Raw genomic sequence first — 17,468 nt, 5'->3', positions numbered from 1 at the left:
GAGGACATGTACCCTTAAGAAACCACAAGCACAAAGGATGTTCACACTAGAGAGCACCCTGCCACAAGATGAGGCGGATGCAAGCAGGAGGTCGGATTGGAGCCCAAGCCCGCACCTGTCATCCTCCTCCGATAGCAGTGAAAGCGAGCGGTTGTGGCATAGCCTAAGTCCTGTTCTGTGGGGGATAGCCAACGTCGGGCAAGTAGCCCTGACTACGATCCTGCTGAAGAGATATTGAGATGAGTCAATGCTTTCAAATTAAGATGTCTCATGTGGAAGATGCAACCATTGTTAGCATGCTTTCCTCATATGAGCAAGCAACATTCCATCCCATCTTCGTTGCGTGTCCCATATTTTATGTTTCTTTACATTTTGGTGCTATGACGTTGTTGCAATTTGAATAATTCCTATTCTATTGCACTCTTGGCATCATTTACTCCTTATCTACTAATTTGCATGGCATACTATTCTAGCTATATCCTTATCTCTTTTCTCTCTCTTTCTTTTTTTTATATGTCTACCAACACATCTTCGATAGCATCCTCTGACCCGTCACATGGCTGTGAGGAAGTGCACTCTCCAAGTTAGACAGCCGGTAGTGGTGCATGAGCCTAAAAGCTAAGGATACAAACACAGTGGCCAACGAACAAGGTTACCATCATGGGAATTGATGCAGAAGGGTTGTGTACGGATAAAAAGGCATTGAATAGATTTCGGAGGGTCGCATGGCTCATTACTCGGGAGAGGGTGCCAATAACGACTAAGCTCGATGACCTCAGTGATGAAGCGAAGAGGGACTTGTTTGATACTGTTGTCAAGGAGTATTTGGAGTACCCTGAAAACATGAATAAGCATCATATGAATGTCGCGTTGAAGGCAGTAATGAAAGTGATAGTGAAGCTTCACCGAAGCTTTAAGAGAAAGCTTGTTAATTTGTACTTGGCTAAATGGGTGGTACCCTTCGAGAGCTACAAGCACTTGAAAAAGGAATATTGGGAAGATTTTGTGCAGATGAAGAACTCAGAGCCGTTCAAAATAGAGAGTGAGGAGAAGAAGCAGATTTGGGTTAGGAACAAACACAACCAAATGACCGACACAACTAGGTACATGGGGAAAAAGAGCAAAATCATAGGCGGATGATGAAAAGTTAGCCAAAGAAGGCCGCATGAATCTTTCGTTGCAATTTCCGAGACGATCACAATCATATTTACATGCAAGGGGTGAGCTGTCTGAAAGCGAATAAATCACATTTAGAAACAACAAAAATCAATAAATTACAGAAAAATTAAAAGAAAAGGCAACTGAAGCTAGCCAAGGTTCTTTCACCGAGGTCAGGGAACATTATGTTCTCTCAGCGGCACTGGGAACCTCGAAGCACATTTGTCGAGTGTGATGTGTATCCAGTTTCCAGGGCTAGAAATATGGCTTACCCGAAGATCTCAAAATGTACAAGAAGAGGAAGAGCTCGGGTGTAGTGGACATGGATGCATTGTCACAGGACATCACCCAAAAAGTTCATGCAAACATCATGCAAACACTTGTAGCATGGGGAATAGAGATTTCCATCCGAGAGGCATCTAGCCCCAGAACTGCACAGAAGAGTAGCTGTGCCTCTAAGGAGGTCGATCAACTACTAGCCAACGTGACTAATCTAGATACGATTGACCTACTAGAAGGGCCCATGCCTTGTAGCCTTGTAATCAGGCATGGTGGGTATCAAATGGAGTTTGCAAGGGGTCAGGTGCTTCCAGATGTCCATATCTTACATACGGTCCCAATACATACTAGCTATACTGTGGTTATTGTGGACATGGTACATAGCAATACCACCAATCACGTGTTGGAGCTCCCCCAATGATGAAGTCACAACTCTAGGTGAAGCTCTCCATCAAAGGATCCAGTTGAAGAGGGGTGACATCATGGTCTCCTGTGCATCTCAATCTGGACGAGCTTCAAGTGTATCGTCGTCGTTCCCCTCACTTCTAGAGAAGATAGATTCAATGCCTTCTCCTCCTCCATAGAAGCTAGCTTCATTGCCTTCTCCTCTGTATTCGGTAGCCTCGCTTCTAGCTCAAATGTTGTCTCCCCCAAAGAGCCCAAAGAAGGAGGAAAAAGGAGCCAGAAAGAAATGCTCTAAGAAGCACCCACTGAAGAAGTCAAATAACATTATACCGGCAAAGAAGTCCACGGACATTGAAGAAACGTGAACTAGTGCCCACACAAAATTCCAATATGGGAAGCCCTTGATGATGGTAGATGACCTAACAAGGGCGGAATAAGCATGTGTCGATCTGCATAGTTACTACATGCAGACTTGTAGAGATATCAAGGCTTAATCCATAGTCGTACATTACAAATGATGTCACTTCTTAACTGAAGACAACTCCTTTCTTGTGAATTTTAATGACTTATATGATCTCTTCAACCTTGATGCCATAGACGTATTGCTATTACGGATCTTCATATTGTAAGTCCATTGAAACTAAACATTAATTAATTAACATCACTAAGTCTTAAATCTAACTATTTTCTTATATGTAGACACTTGATCAAAGAAACAAAGAAGAAGGAGCCCATCAGATTTATTGACCATGAGGCCATTTCAGTCCCAGTCATCAAAGCGCATGGTGACTACGCTTTGGATTATGTAGCTAGGACAATGCAACTCTATTCCAAAATGGAATACCTGTTGGGCGCCCAGAACATCGGTGGCTATTAGATCTTACTGGTCATTTACCTCAAGTAGAACTTGGTGTGATACCTCGACTCATCAAGACCAGTAGGATCAAAAGGCAAACCTTGAGAGTGTGATTCTAGTACGATAAAAGGACTTCTTGATGCGTAAGTTCTGCCTAGCTTATTTTACATATTTAACTTTTCTAACATTCAAATGTTCCCTAATCGATCCCCCTTTATGTAGGGCTTTTGACAAGTACCTTCGAGTTGATCCTGACTACAACGCAAAAGACGGCCACAGACTGACACACAAGACCAGGTTCGAGGTAAATGCTACCAAACATATTACTAAATGATCTCTATTGCTCTTTTTTCCTTTTAATTTAATAATAAATTTTCTTTTCCGAAGTGCTACCAACAACCACTGGGCGACGCCTGCGGATTCTATATTGTGTACAACATGCTCCTAATAATGATCCGATCAAAGGATATTAAATCCCCTGATGTAAGTTCAATATAGGATTATTCATAACTAATTTCAGTAATTAGTTTAATTCCATGATAACATGATATTGATTACACGTCAAATTATGCAGGATTATGAGGCTCGTGTTTTCAACGATGCTGCACTCCTGAGGATTCGATAACGGATCATCGAGTTCATAATGTATGAAGTCATCAACCCACACAGCGAGTACCATTGTAGAAATCCTAGGCCACGAGGTCTTATGTAATATGGAGTGATTATAACTTTATAACTTGTCATCCTGTTATGAATTGATTAGAACTTTATAACCTTTGTGATTCTATGATGAAGTGAATTCTTATATAAGTGTGTTTGTATGGATATGGATGCATTGTAATTGTTTACAGGAAGAAGATGGCTACCAAATACTGGCTATGCACCAGGATGCAACCAAAAAATAGTAGAAACCTGCAGGGGGTGAGGTCAGTAGTGACGGGTAAAGACCATTACTAATCATTTATGACCTACATATAAGTGAAAGGTAACCTCATCACCCGTCACTGATGTGTTTCTCCCCAGCACATAAGAGACACACATTGGTGATGGATGAAGACTATTAACCATCACTTATGACCTACACATAAGTGATGAGTAACCTCTTTACCCATGACTTATGTGTTCACATAAGTGACAGGTAACACGATAACCCGTCACCTTTGTGTTTACATCAGTGACAGGTAACGCCATAACCCACCACTGATGTGTTTCTGCCCAGCACATGATAGACGCACGTCAGTGACGGGTCACTATTATGACCCATCACTAATATGGTCATTAGTGATACGTTCAGAGTGACTGATGCATTATCCGTCACTAATAATAGCTACCACTCGTCTTTGATGTGCTTTTTTCACGTAGTGTCGCCATCATAGGTCGCTACCTGATCATCTGCAATTTGTAGGTTGTGGCTTGCCTCGCCTCTCACCAAGATCTTGTGCAACACGACAACAAATCTATTATGCGATGTTTAAATTCCCCAATGAATTCAGTCAAATTCAGTCAAATGCATCAGCTAACAGTTTATTGGTGGCTCCTGAAATCTAAAAGGACATTGTTAAATATTTTGCAAAGGAAGTGCTACATACTATTTTATAAGAAATTGGGCATGATGTTTTTTGCTTGCTAGTTGAAGAGTTTAGAGATGTTTCTTGCAAAGAACAAATGGTTGTGGTTTTGAGATATGTTGATAAATGTGTAATTGTGAAAGAGAGATTTATTGATCTTGTTCATGTGAGAGAAACAACTTCTGCCTACCTCAAGTCTTCTATTGACGCTCTATTTGCAAAGCTTAAGCTAAGCTTAAAGCAAGTTATGGGCCAAGACTATGATGGTTCTAGCAATATGAGAGGCGAGTTTAATGGATTGCAATCATTGATCATGAGAGAAAGTCCTACAACTTCTTATGTTCTTTGTTACGCTCACCAGCTCCAATTAGTCTTTGTGGCCATTGTGAGAAAGCATAAAGGCATTAGTGATTTCTTTACTAGGATTTCTAACTTGTTGACTGTTGTGGGTGGATCATCTAAGAGAAGGGACTTGATTAGAGATATCAATCATGAACATGTGAGTAAGACTTTAGGTTATAGGCAACATGAAACTAGGACATGATTAAATCAAGAGCAATGTCTTCAAAGACCCGAAGATACTCGTTGGAGTTCCTATTATAAATCTCTCAAAAGTTTAGTTGACATGTTTACTATAATAGATATCAAGCATCGAATCTTCTAGAGTACTTCCAACCTTTTAACTTTATCTTTTATTTGCATCTCATATTGACTATATTAACAATCACAAACACCTTGTAACTAGCATTGAAATGGAAGGACCAAAACATTGTGAATGCCATAAAATGTGTGAAATCAACTATATGCTATTTGGATGAACTTAGAAGATATATGTGGGAAAAAGCATTAGATGCTGCATTTGACTTCAGTGAAAAGCATGATATTATCAAGTTGGAAATGGAAGATGCATATATTGATCCCAAGAAGCGTAGGGAAAAAAAATCTGTCATTACAAATAAGTATCACTATAAAGTGGATTGCTTTAATGATGTTCTTGACTAGATACTTCAAGAGCTTGACAACCACTTCAATGAGACTAGCTCTCAATTGCTTGTTTGCTCAGCCGCTTTCAATCCAAGAGACTCATTTCATGATTTCAATATAGAGAATTTGACAAGCCTAGCAAAATTGTATCCTAATGATTTTAATTATGGGGATTTGAGGGATCTTAGCCACCGACTTTGCCTCGACATCTTTGATGTATGAGAAGATGACAGATTCTCCAACATACAAAGTACTGTTGAGCTTTCTCAAAAAATGGTAGAGACAAGGAAGCGTATTTGTTATCACTTGGTTTATCGACTTTTGAAGCTTGTACTAGTATTTCCTTTCGCTACTACTACTGTTGAGAGGTGTTTTTTAGCCATGAAGATTGTGAAAACTTATTTGTGCAATCACATCAGTGATAATTACTTGAGGGAATAATCCCTTATTTGCCATTGAAAACATCCGATATCCCAGATATGCTACTGAAAACACTCATTTCCCTCCAGTGCCACCAAGCTTAAATTATATGTGCCTAAATGCCACTGCCATCAAATTTGTTGGATTTGACCACGAGTCGAACTTTGAAGTGCACATCCTACCCCTCTCTTTTTTTTTCTCCTTCCATATTCTCCTTCTACTCCTTCCCTATGACTCCACAGGCACCACCGCCATTCGAAGCCACTAGACGGTGTGGCCGGTGAGCCACCATCATCCTCGTCAGTCAAGTGGAGGGAGCCGAGCGCCTTACCCCCTCACTCCCCTCCATTTTCCTCTCTCGGCCAAGACCAGAGCACAGCACAGCCGAGCTCCACCTCCTCTACTTAGTGCCACCGTCGGCAAATCTTGAGCCGCAGAGCGCAGATCCACCTCCACCAACCCTAAGGAGCAAGAGGAGGGACTCCAAGGTCATCCCTAAGCCTTCTCGTGTGGATCCTATCATTTTCCCACCGAACCGATCGTCTCGTTCACCTTCTTCCCCAAGTCCGGCTACATCCCCGCCCCTCATTGTCGCACCACCTCCCCACTACTTAGTTGCTCAATCCTACCCGCAATGAGTTCCCCTGTGATTTGTGTTTACTTGAGCACACGTTGTTCTCTGTTGAACCGATCATCGGTGTGGATTGCAGCGTCAGTTGAGGACCACCGTGCCTAGGCGCTCGACTCCGATCACCTCCAGTCGAGCTAGTCAGACGTGACCTGCACCAATGTGCTCTCCATCACATGCTCATCCTTCTGCCACTTTTCTCAGCTGACGTGCTATGCCCTTGCCGTCAGTGAGCTCATGTCGTGTTGGTCGTGCGGCTGCCCTGTTCGGACTCGTCCACATGCCTCAAACCTTTGAAGCGACGAGGTTGGCTGTGAACCTGCGACACAATGAGGTTGGCCTCGAACCTGTGCCATGTGCCCAATTCCAGCGTGGGCGGCTTGATCACGTCGGCCACGGCAAGTCTGTAGCATCTAGGACCGTTGCAGAGCCCTATAGGAACGAGATTGTCGACTAGAGGGGGAGGGGTGAATAGGCGTCTTAACAAATTTCTTACGGAATCGATGACCTTCTCCTATTTGGATCACCTAGTGCAACCCAAAACTCAAACGGAAGCAAAAATAGGGAGAAGTTTTAACAAAAGAAAATTGAGACAATACGACTCTATGGATGATATATGAACCATATGTTACATTTAAGATCAATCCATGCGTATTAACACTCGAAAGAGCACAACTTGCAAAGAAACAAGAAAAGATGAACATCGAGCAACAAAATAATCCAAGTTGATTATCTAGAGGCAAGGGAATTCAATACCACATCACATAAGCATGTGTATCCAAATTTTATGCCTCTAGCAACAAGAAAAATGACCTCACAGGGTGCTAAAATTTTAGCCCAAAAAACAAAACGAAATCAAATCCGGAAACCGAAAAACTTGTAAACTTGCAAGGAAACCAATAGAGGGAAACTAGAATGAGGTGATCACAATAACGTGAAGAAAAATAAACTTTATTGCAGCAGAGGTTAACCCTATTTTAGACAAATTACAAAGATTTTTTCTCATAAAGCTCTCACCTAATACATAGGCTAAGTAATCTTCTTTCTCTCCTCTGAAACCCTAGCATAAGACTCTCATATGGATGGCACAAGGGGCTCAAAATGGATGGTTCCACTCCTCTCATAGCCCTACCCCTCTATTTATAAGCCTAAAAAACTTGTCCCCTATGTTTTCTAGCCTTTTCCCAAAATACTCCTTTTTTTAGTATACTTTTACCTACCACCGAGAGTATTTTGATCCATATTCTTCTCAACTCATCGGACGACTATGGTGCTTCACAACTTAGCTTCACCTTGATGCAAGCTTTGCAATGGTGCCATGTACTCTTCCAGTCCTCCTACGGTTTTGAGACCAAACCGCTAAACTCTAGCATGCTTATCAAAGCGTGACTTTCCACTTGCTTATACCTTAAGCAAGCGCTCTGATGTCGACGCTTGTACAACGTCTTGCGATCCTGACCGTCGGCAAGTCTCTTCCACTCTCGATTCCTCAGGTCACCTTGTCATTTGCACCAGCATCCCCTTTGTTTGACTTTGTCAACATGTCATCTTCATCCGCCTTCCATGTTTTCCTGACCTCCACGTGTTCAGCCAAGTTGCATCTATCACCTACACATCATGAGATAAGCAAACACATATCTCCAACTCCAATCCCCTACACATCATGAGACAAAACAACATATATCTCCAACTCCAATTCCAATTAATCCATAATCAATATGCTCAAATGAAATCTCAAATCAATTCAAATCACATCAAAGCTCATGCAAAATCGAAGATCATCAAACTAAATAAATACCAATATCAATCACTCATCATAAGTAAACTAAGTCATATTTCAACTTGATTACTCAATCTCCCGCTTAATGAGTGCATTGACAACCCTCAAAATATAAAGATTTTGGTTTCAAAAAATTTAAACAAGATAAGCTCATACAAGTGATAAAAACTCGATAAAGAGAAAAATATATCACTTGGCATAATAAAGGTTGCAAAAATACTCAGAGAGTCAAATATAAGCTAGAAACCTCAAAAGGGCAAAAAAAAAAAAAAACTCAAAAACTCCAAAACACATGTTCCTCCTTGATAATACATTTTCTATTTTTCCCCTTTTCATTTCTAGATAAATACAATTTCCTTCCCCTTTGTTGAATATTTGTGCATAATATATTTGGGCATATTTTCTCCTCCTTTAGCAATGCAAACATCAAGGATACAAGACAATGCTAAAGATGTGCAAATGAAATATAAACCTACAAAGGTTCACATATAGATCAGAAAGTACTTGCAAGAACTGGAGATGTCAAAGCACTATGAGAAGTAAACAATATAACTCAAAGGCGCACAAAATCTCAAAGTGAGTTCATGTCACAAGCACCGGGAGTGAAGCAAGTTTTGATCATGTTGTTTAATTATCCAAAAGATGTCACCACAAAAGCATCCATAATTTCATGATCAGTACAAAGATTAGAGAAACTAGTGCTATGTCAAGTTCAAACTAGGCAACCAAGTTTAACCCGACGGGCTATGTAAATAACCACATATCAATCCAAGCCTTAGTTTGACAACATGAAAAAGAACATTATTAGCAGATTAAAAAGCACAAGTTAACTTTCTTATTTGATCATTTAACTATCCTTAAGTGAGCTTTAAGCAATTGTGGGTTCACTTGTTTGGCAAACCACATGAAGCCTTAAGCCACCATATTGGATTCAATTTTAGCTCAAAACTTTATCATTCATTTTATTAACTCAACATAGGATTCAAGATATGTAATTTTTCACAAAGCCAAAACAAGTTGTGCCTTTGCGATACAAAGAGTACATACTCTCCCAAGGATTAATCATGGACTAAACATTTACATAGACAAAGGTTAGAAACCTCCAATCCGCTAAACTGAACAAAGCGACTTAGTATAAGCTTTTCAAAGAACTAGCCCTAATTTAAACACTGATCAAGCTAAAGCAAATACTCAAGGGTGACCAGAGATTATGTTCACATTTCAAGTTCATTCTTAGAAAAAACAAGTTTGCTCAATAAATTTTATACCATATTTCAATAAGAGCCTAAGCTTACACAAATTGTTATACATCCACTACACTTAGCACAAATTCACAACTAGTACAAAAAAGTGCAAAGAACATATAAGTGAAGCTTGTTAACATGATTATCTTACAAAAATACTACGCAATGCAAATGCAACAAAAGTAAGATAGAGTATGTACAAAGGTAACTCCCTCTCATACAAAGACATAGGGATGCCACACACCAAGCTCTCCCATCAGAAAGGCAAACCTTGTTGCATCTATAGGCTTGGTAAAGATGTCGGCTAGCTGGAGTTGTGTATCTACGCAGCTCAACTCAATGTCTCTCTTCTTATTGTGGTCTCTCAGGAAGGGGAATCTCACATCTATATGTTTGGTTCTGGAGTGTTGAACTGGGTTATTGGCTAAGCTTATGGCACTGGTGTTGTCATACAAAAGTAGCACACTCCTGAGATCTAACCCAAAGTCCCTCAAGGTAGTAACCATCCACAAAATCTGTGAGCAACAGCTAGCAGCAACTATATATTCAGCTTTAGCAGTAGACTGCGCAACGCTAGAATGCTTGCGAGAAAACCAACACACACGAGAAGTACCCAAGAAATAACAAATGTCAGAGGTACTCTTCCTATCAATTCTACAACCAGCAAAATCCGTATATGAAAAGCCACGAAGAGAAAGCAAAGAGGATGCAGAAAACCAAAGGCCATACTCGAGAGTGTGCTTGAGATAATTCAGAATGTATTTCACCTCTTGACGGTAAGACGTCCTCGATGAAGCATGGAAGCGAGCAAACAAAAAGACGATGAAGTGAATGTCGGGTCTTGTCGCTATCAGGTAAAGGAGGGAGCCGATCATGCTCCTGTACTCCCGCTGGTCCATCTCCTCACCATCTTCATTCGGATCAAGCATGGTCGAGGTATCCATCGGTGCCGCGATTGGCTTTGCATCGCTCATGTCGAACTTCTTTAGTAGATCATTGGTGTACTTTGACTGGTGGACGAAGGTGCCTTGCTTGCACTACTTGATTTGAAGTTCAAGAAAGAAGTTGAGCTCGTCCATCATCGACATCTCGAACTCCCTGCTAATATTTATGAAAACTTGGCCACAAGTGCATGAGAAGAACCACCAAAATGATATCATCTACATAAATCTGAACAAGTAAGAAATCATTACCATGCCTGAGAGTGAACAAAGTTTTATCAGCGGACCCTATCACATACCCATGCCCTATCTAGAAAGACTTAACCCTATCATACCAAGCTCTATATGCTTGCTTAAGTCCATACAAAGTTTTTTAAAGCTTATATACTTTATGAGGGTATTTGGGATGCTCAAAGCCTAAGGATTGCTTGACATAGACCTCTTCCTCTATGAAACCATTTAGGAAATCACTTTTGACATCCATTTTATATAACTTAAAACCTTATGATACCATAAATGTAAGGAGGATCCTAATGGCTTCTAGCCTAGCTACTGATGCAAAGGTCTCTTCAAAGTGTATCCCTTCTACCTGAGTGAAATCCTGAGCTACCAGTCTAGCCTTGTTTCTTACTACAGACCCAACCCCTCATGTTTGTTTTTGAAAACTGATTTGGTGTCTATGGTGTAAACATTTGGAGGTGACTCTACAAAGATCCAAAGTTGGTTTCTCTTATAGTTTTCTAGCTCTTCATGCATGGCATTGATCCAACTCGAATTAGATAAAGCATGTCCAACATCATGGGGCTCAAAGGAAGCAAGAAATGAAGAATTAGTGAAATGAGCATAATGAGCAGATTTGGACCTCGTTACCTTTTCATTTATGTCGCTGATCATCATCTGTGTAGGGTGTTACCGTTGAATGTGTTGAGGAGCTTCGCGCTGTGAGATGATATCACACTCAAACACTGCTGGTTCAGGCTCGAAAGCAACTAAAGTAGAAGTAGAGGCTGCAAGACCCTCTACCGGTGTAGAAGAGACAAGAACGAGCTCGGGAGCAAGTGTGGTAGTAGAAAGTAGTGGATCATCCTCGTCATCCCTGAAAGCTGAAAGGTCGCCATTTATAAAGATGCTTTCGCTCATCTCCTGGTCACCTGCACACTCAAAGATAGAGCTAGCACAAGGGGTTTATTCATCAAAGGTCACATCACAGGACTCCATGATGGTGTTAGTGTCAAGATTAAAGATCCTGTAAGAATGACCATGAAGAGAATACCCCAAGAAAACTTCCTAGAAGTCCTATGCTCATCAAGTATCGTCCTAGCCATCTCCACCAAAGTTTGATTCTTCCTCTCAACCATGCCATTCTGCTGAGGAACACGTTGTGCAGAAAATTTATGCTCAATGCTATGCTCAAGACAGAAAGCATCAAAGAGATAGTTCTTGAATTCGGTACCATTATCACTGCGAATTACTTTCAATGCATCAGACAGTTCTTTAAACAATCTCAAAATGAAGCTTCAAAAGTGTGAAAACACTTCATCCTTGTTCACAAGAAAGAAGACCCAAGAGTAGCGAGAGAAGTCATCAACAATGTCAAGAACATACCACTTCCCGTCCGCCGAATGAACCTAGGAATGACCAACAGTGTCCATATAAAGAAGTTTTTCTGGTCATTTAGTCATCACCAGATTGACTGGTGGGTGAGCAGTAGCAACCATCTTACCATGCCGGCAAGGAGCACAAATAAGGTTCTTCTCAAACTTGAGCTCGAGCAATCCTCGGATCAAACCTAGGGCACTCAAACGTGTGAGCAAATCAAAGCTCATGTGCCCTAGCCTCATATGACACATCCAAAGCTCAGAAGAAGACTGTGCAATCAAACAACGAGAAGAACCAAGAGACTTAGAAAAATTAGCTCCAAAAACTATCTCAACTCTGAAAATTCAGCAAATTAAAGCTCCAGAAGAATCAAGAACTTGAGAAGTATTGTATTTAAAATGGACTTCTAAGTTCTCATCTAACAACTGAGATACAAAGAGAAGATTATATCCCATATGCTCCACCAAAGTCACATCTTTTAGAGTGAAACTCTCATTCACCTTTACCATATCTTTGGCCTTCACTCTTCCTTTTCGATCATCCCCGAAAGTGATGTACTCATTCCGCTTCATCGGGGTGAGGCTGAAGAACCATGATGCATCTTCGGTCATATGGTGCGAACAACCAGAGTCGATGAGCCACATGTTCTCCAGGCCTCGACCTGCCACCTACATATGAGAAGAATAGTAGGTGGATGGCTTAGTACTGGGGTTAGACGGAAATCCCTTGGGAATCCAGTACTGGTTCATCCGCCCTGAAGCAGTGAAACCAGGTGAATACAGATAAACACTAGCATGCTGGGTGTGAGAATAACGATGAGGAAAATATGGTCCGCCAAAGTGCTGAGACTCAAAGCCTCTTACACGTGGATCAAAACCTTATGAGTTATGGTAAAATCCATGTCGGGCGAAGCCTCTGGAAGAAAACTGATGAGCATCTAAGACTCATGGGAGAGAGTGAGAAAAAGGCTCATGTACACTAACAGAGGGGCGGTACATGTCCTAGGTACTCCACTCCCACTCACGTCGTTCATCTTTCTCACTACAAAAGCAAAATCCAACAAAGTGACCCTCTCTCTGGCAGTAGGTGCAGTGATAGCGTCTCTTAGAAACTCGACTGTCGGTCACTCTAGGCTCTCTCACTGGGGCTCTCACCTTAGGTTGTGGAGCTTTCTTTATTGTGGTGCTGGATTCTTCTTGGTAGACTATGGTGTGGGTTTCTTCTTTATGGGTTGTGATGTGACATTAATTTTGGACTGCTCAACTTCTAGGGTAGTAGGTGTGGTAAAAACAGTCTTACTATCCTTACTGTAAGCAACCCTCTCAAATCCTAACCTAAGAGCCAAACCCGCCTTGTCGGAGAGTGAACTCCTGTCGCAGGGATCCCGAGAGACCCCTTTTTAGAGATTCGGCCGGGGGGATGATCCTGAAAAAACTTGTTTGGGAAATAAGCGGGAACGGAAATAAATGCGATGGCTGGCGGGAGACGATCACCCTAATGCAAGAAAAAGTGGGTACGCCGGGTTTTAGACAGGTTCGGGCCGCACGGAGGCGTAACACCCTACTCCTGTATGAACACTATATTTATCCTTGAAGAGAATTCTTCAAGGAGGTATCTGGTTCTAAGGGGAGAGCTGTTTACAAAGAGCTTGAGGCTCTTATGTTCTAGCTTAACTCGAGCTGGTTCGAGTGTCTGTCGATCTATCTTTGGCCTGGTTCGTCGGAGATTGTTGGTCGTCTGGTGGTCGAAGGCTTTCTCTCCTTTTCTAGTGTTCTCCATCCTTTCCTTTTATAGGCGCGCCGACCTCAACATATCCTGAATGGGAAAGAGGTGACGCGAATGCCAAGGTGCCACGGAGAAAAAGGCGTAATCATTTCATCTTGGCGAAGTGACAGGGGCGGTGGAGAAATGCGGCGCGCATTCGACCACCAGCCGCTGCGGAAGCCTCGGGGCGCCATGAAAAGGGCCCACCGGGCAGCCTCAGAGGTGCCCGGTGCGCCCACCCTGTCTTGTTCTTCTGCCAGGGCAGGGTGGCAGGCCGAGCGCTTTGATTCTGGCAACGTTATCCCGAGGCACCTGGATGAAACGGGACGGGACCCGTGCATTTAATGGACCCACGCCCCCCTGCCAGTGCATGGCAGGGTCTGACACTGGGGCGTGGGCAGCTGAGAATGTCAGGATGTCAGGATGTCAGACCGCGCGTGACTATTAAATGCGGCATTGGGCCTTTGACTGGATGACACCCTGACGACGGGACCCTTCGGGTCGTTGAATGATCTTGCGCGAACCTTCGGGGAACCGAGTCCTCGGGGGCTACCACGTGCAGCCCCGAGCACTCTCTCCCGAGCACTCGAGTGAGACCTTCGGGGAACCGAGTCCTCGAGGGCTGCCACGTGCAGCCCCGAGCACTCTCTCCCGAGCACTCGAGTGAGACCTTCGGGGAACCGAGTCCTCGGGGGCTGCCACGTGCAGCCCCGAGCACTCTCTCCCGAGCACTTCGGTGGGACCTTCGGGGCATGAGTCCTCGGGGGCTGCCACGTGCAGCCCCGAGCACTCTCTCCCGAGTACTGCGGTGGGACCTTCGGGGCACCGAGTCCTCGGGGGCTGCCACGTGCAGCCCCGAGCACTCTCTCCCGAGCACTTTGGTGGGGCCTTCGGGGCACTGGGTCCTCGGGGGCTGCCATGTGCAGCCCCGAGCACTCTCTCCCGAGCACTTTGGTGGGACCTTCGGGGCACCGAGTCCTCGGGGGCCGCCACGTGCAGCCCCGAGCACTCTCTCCCGAGCACTTCGGTGGGGCCTTCGGGGCACTGGGTCCTCGGGGGCTGCCACGTGCAGTCCCGAGCACTCTCTCCCGAGCACTTTGGTCTTAGTATTTGGACCCTGCAGATCATCGGGGAACTAGGGTGCTCGGGAACTAGAGGCGGCGGCCCCGAGCACATTCTCCCGGGACTTAGCTTTTTCTTACCTCGCCAGGTGGTGACATGTGGTGGATAGCCGGCCTGGCCTCGGGACTTAGGGACCCCTAGTTCTGAATACACCGACAGTAGCCCCCGGGCCCGTTGGTAGCCGACGGGACGGAGACTGCGAATGGGCCCTTCGTCGCGACCGAGGCCAAGGCTAGCGCGGACGCCATGTGGCAAGCTTTCGAGAGGTGGCCCTTGCGGACCTAGACCTTAAGTACGTTCCAACGGGAAAATGAGTGGACGCGTGTCCACACAACTTCCGAAGGGTATGATAACCATACGGGTGGCACGCGCGGTCGCCGCGCAGATCGAGGAAAATACGCCTGGCAACTGCTGACATCGCGCGATCGGCGGGAGATTCGCCTGACAGTCGCGCCGATTGAGGCGACGCTTCGCCGAGCGAACCGTTCGGGCGGCAGTTTTCGAATTTTGAGATATAAAAGGGGGAACGGATCGGTCCGTTCCCCTTTTTACGCTCTCTTGCACTTGCGCTCCTGCCTTCTTTGTGCTCTGAAGCCCTCAGGAAACTCCCAGGCGACCGGAGCATTCTCCCTTCTCTCTCTTTTCACCACCAGAAAACATCCCCCATCTTGCCGAAATGACGAGGGTTGGAGGAGGACGCCGGGACAAGACTTCGGACAGCATCTTGCCGGAGTCTCGCCTGAGGAACGAGGAGGCGGCGGACAAGATTAGGAAGCTGCTGGTGCCGGAGGGTCAGGAGGGTGCTGTGGCGGTGAGGCCGGCGACTCTGACGCCGGCGACGACCGTCCCTGGGCGGACCGTCCTCTTCACCTCCTTCGTGGCAGCGGGGCTAGTGCCGCCGTTCTCCGCCTTTTTTCTGCAAGTGCTGGAGACGTACGGCATTTAAATGGTGCACCTAAGCCCCAATTCCGTCGTGGCGTTGGCGGTCTTCGCGCATCTCTGCGAAATGTTCGTGGGGGTGATGCCGTCGGCGACGCTGCTCCGCCATTTCTTCGTTCTCCGGCCGGTGGGGAAGAAGAGGGGGTACTGCACGGCGGACGTCGCGGGGTGCTGCAACCTTCGGCTCCGGGAAGGCCTGGGGGATCATTATATTCCCCAGGTTCTGCGCAGCAAGTGGGAGGAGTGGCGGCGGGACTGGTTCTTCGTCGACATCGACCCCCACGAGCGCCTCGAATTGCCAGAGAGGGCGGCGGAACCTCGGCGGTCGACGTGGGAGGCGCCGCCGCCAGAAGATGCGAGACTGAAGCCGGTGCTAGAGCGCATCTTGGAACTGCGCGAGGGCGGGCTGACCTCAGTCATGGTGGTCGTGGACTTTCTGCGTCGTCGGTTGGCACCCTTGCGAGAGCGGGCCCGACCAAGCTGGTTCTACACCGGGCCGGAGGACATCACCAGGACCCAGATTGGCGCGAGCTGGGATCTGGGGCAGGCGGAGCTGCGAGGGATGACCCGAGTGATCACCGGGACGGAAGACATGAGCCGGGCGGAGCTCCCGTGGCCGGAGATGGCGCTCTGCGCCAATCCCAACCGGGTGGCCATTATGGCGGGGCTGCCGGAGTTCGATGCCCAGGGGCCCGTGGACCGGCCACGAAGCCGGAGTCCCGAGGCCTCCGACCTCCCCGGGCTGGAGGAACTTCTTGGCGAGGAGGTCGCAGGTAGTTCGGCGCGGGCTGGCGACGGGGCCGCCGCAAGCAGCAGCCGCCGTGCCGGAGAGGAGGGCGCCACTGAAGTTGTTGAAGAGTTGGCGCCGGGAGACCGGGGAAAGCGACCCCGGGCCTTGATCCTAGTGCCGGATTCTCCGCCGTCGCTGACGGCAGCGGCGGCATTTCCGGTGCTGGAGCCGCGCCTGGTGCGGATGGGGCCTGCATCGACGCCTGCGACCTGCACGGCGGAGACCGAGACCCGTCCGGCGGCACCCGAGGTTCGCACGACGGCGCCCGTGGCCTGCGTAGTGGCTCAGCCGAGCCCCCAGCGGAAGAGGCGGCGGGAGGAGTCCGGACCGACGGCACCGGACCCGGACATCAGACTCCCAGCGGCCAAATGGCGGTATCGGTGAGTCTTCTTTCTTGCTTTTCCATGGGCATTTTCGGCCCGAACTAAGTTTTGGCAACTTTCACTTGTCTCCCGCAGGCCAGCTGCAGGCGCTGTTGTGACAGAGAGAGAGAGGGCGCCGGAGCCAGAGCCGAGCCTGCCCGCTGCGACGGCGGAGGCCGGCATAGGATCGGCGGAGGTGCCAATCGACGTGGCGGCCCCTGGGAGAGAGGCGGAGGTGGCAGCTGAAAGAAGGGTGCTGGCGGAACCTACCCCGGGCGCGGAGAGCCCGGGGCGGATAACGGTGGAGGCGGATGTTCTGCCGGGGCCGGTGGACAGGGCGGCCGATGCGGGAACGCGGCCGCCGTCCGAGACCTTGGCTCCGACGGAGCCTACCCCGGGGAGGCAGAGCCCGGGGCGGATGGCGGCGCAAGGCCCGGCGGAGAGCTCGGCCCCCCTGGAGGCATCGCGCGGAGAAGCCTGGGCGCCCGCAGTGCCCGGTCGGCCTGTCGATCCCTTCCTGGCCGCCATTAAAGGCGTCCAAGCAGCAGTCGGGCAACTGGGCGCAGTGGTGAAGGCCAAGGAGGGGGAGCTCGAAGCCGAGTGCGCCCGCCTGGCACTGGAGAAGGCGC

This window comes from Phragmites australis, chromosome 1, assembly GCF_958298935.1.
Source record: "Phragmites australis chromosome 1, lpPhrAust1.1, whole genome shotgun sequence".
Lineage (NCBI taxonomy): Eukaryota > Viridiplantae > Streptophyta > Magnoliopsida > Poales > Poaceae > Phragmites > Phragmites australis.
Note: the sequence above shows the minus strand (reverse complement) of the source record.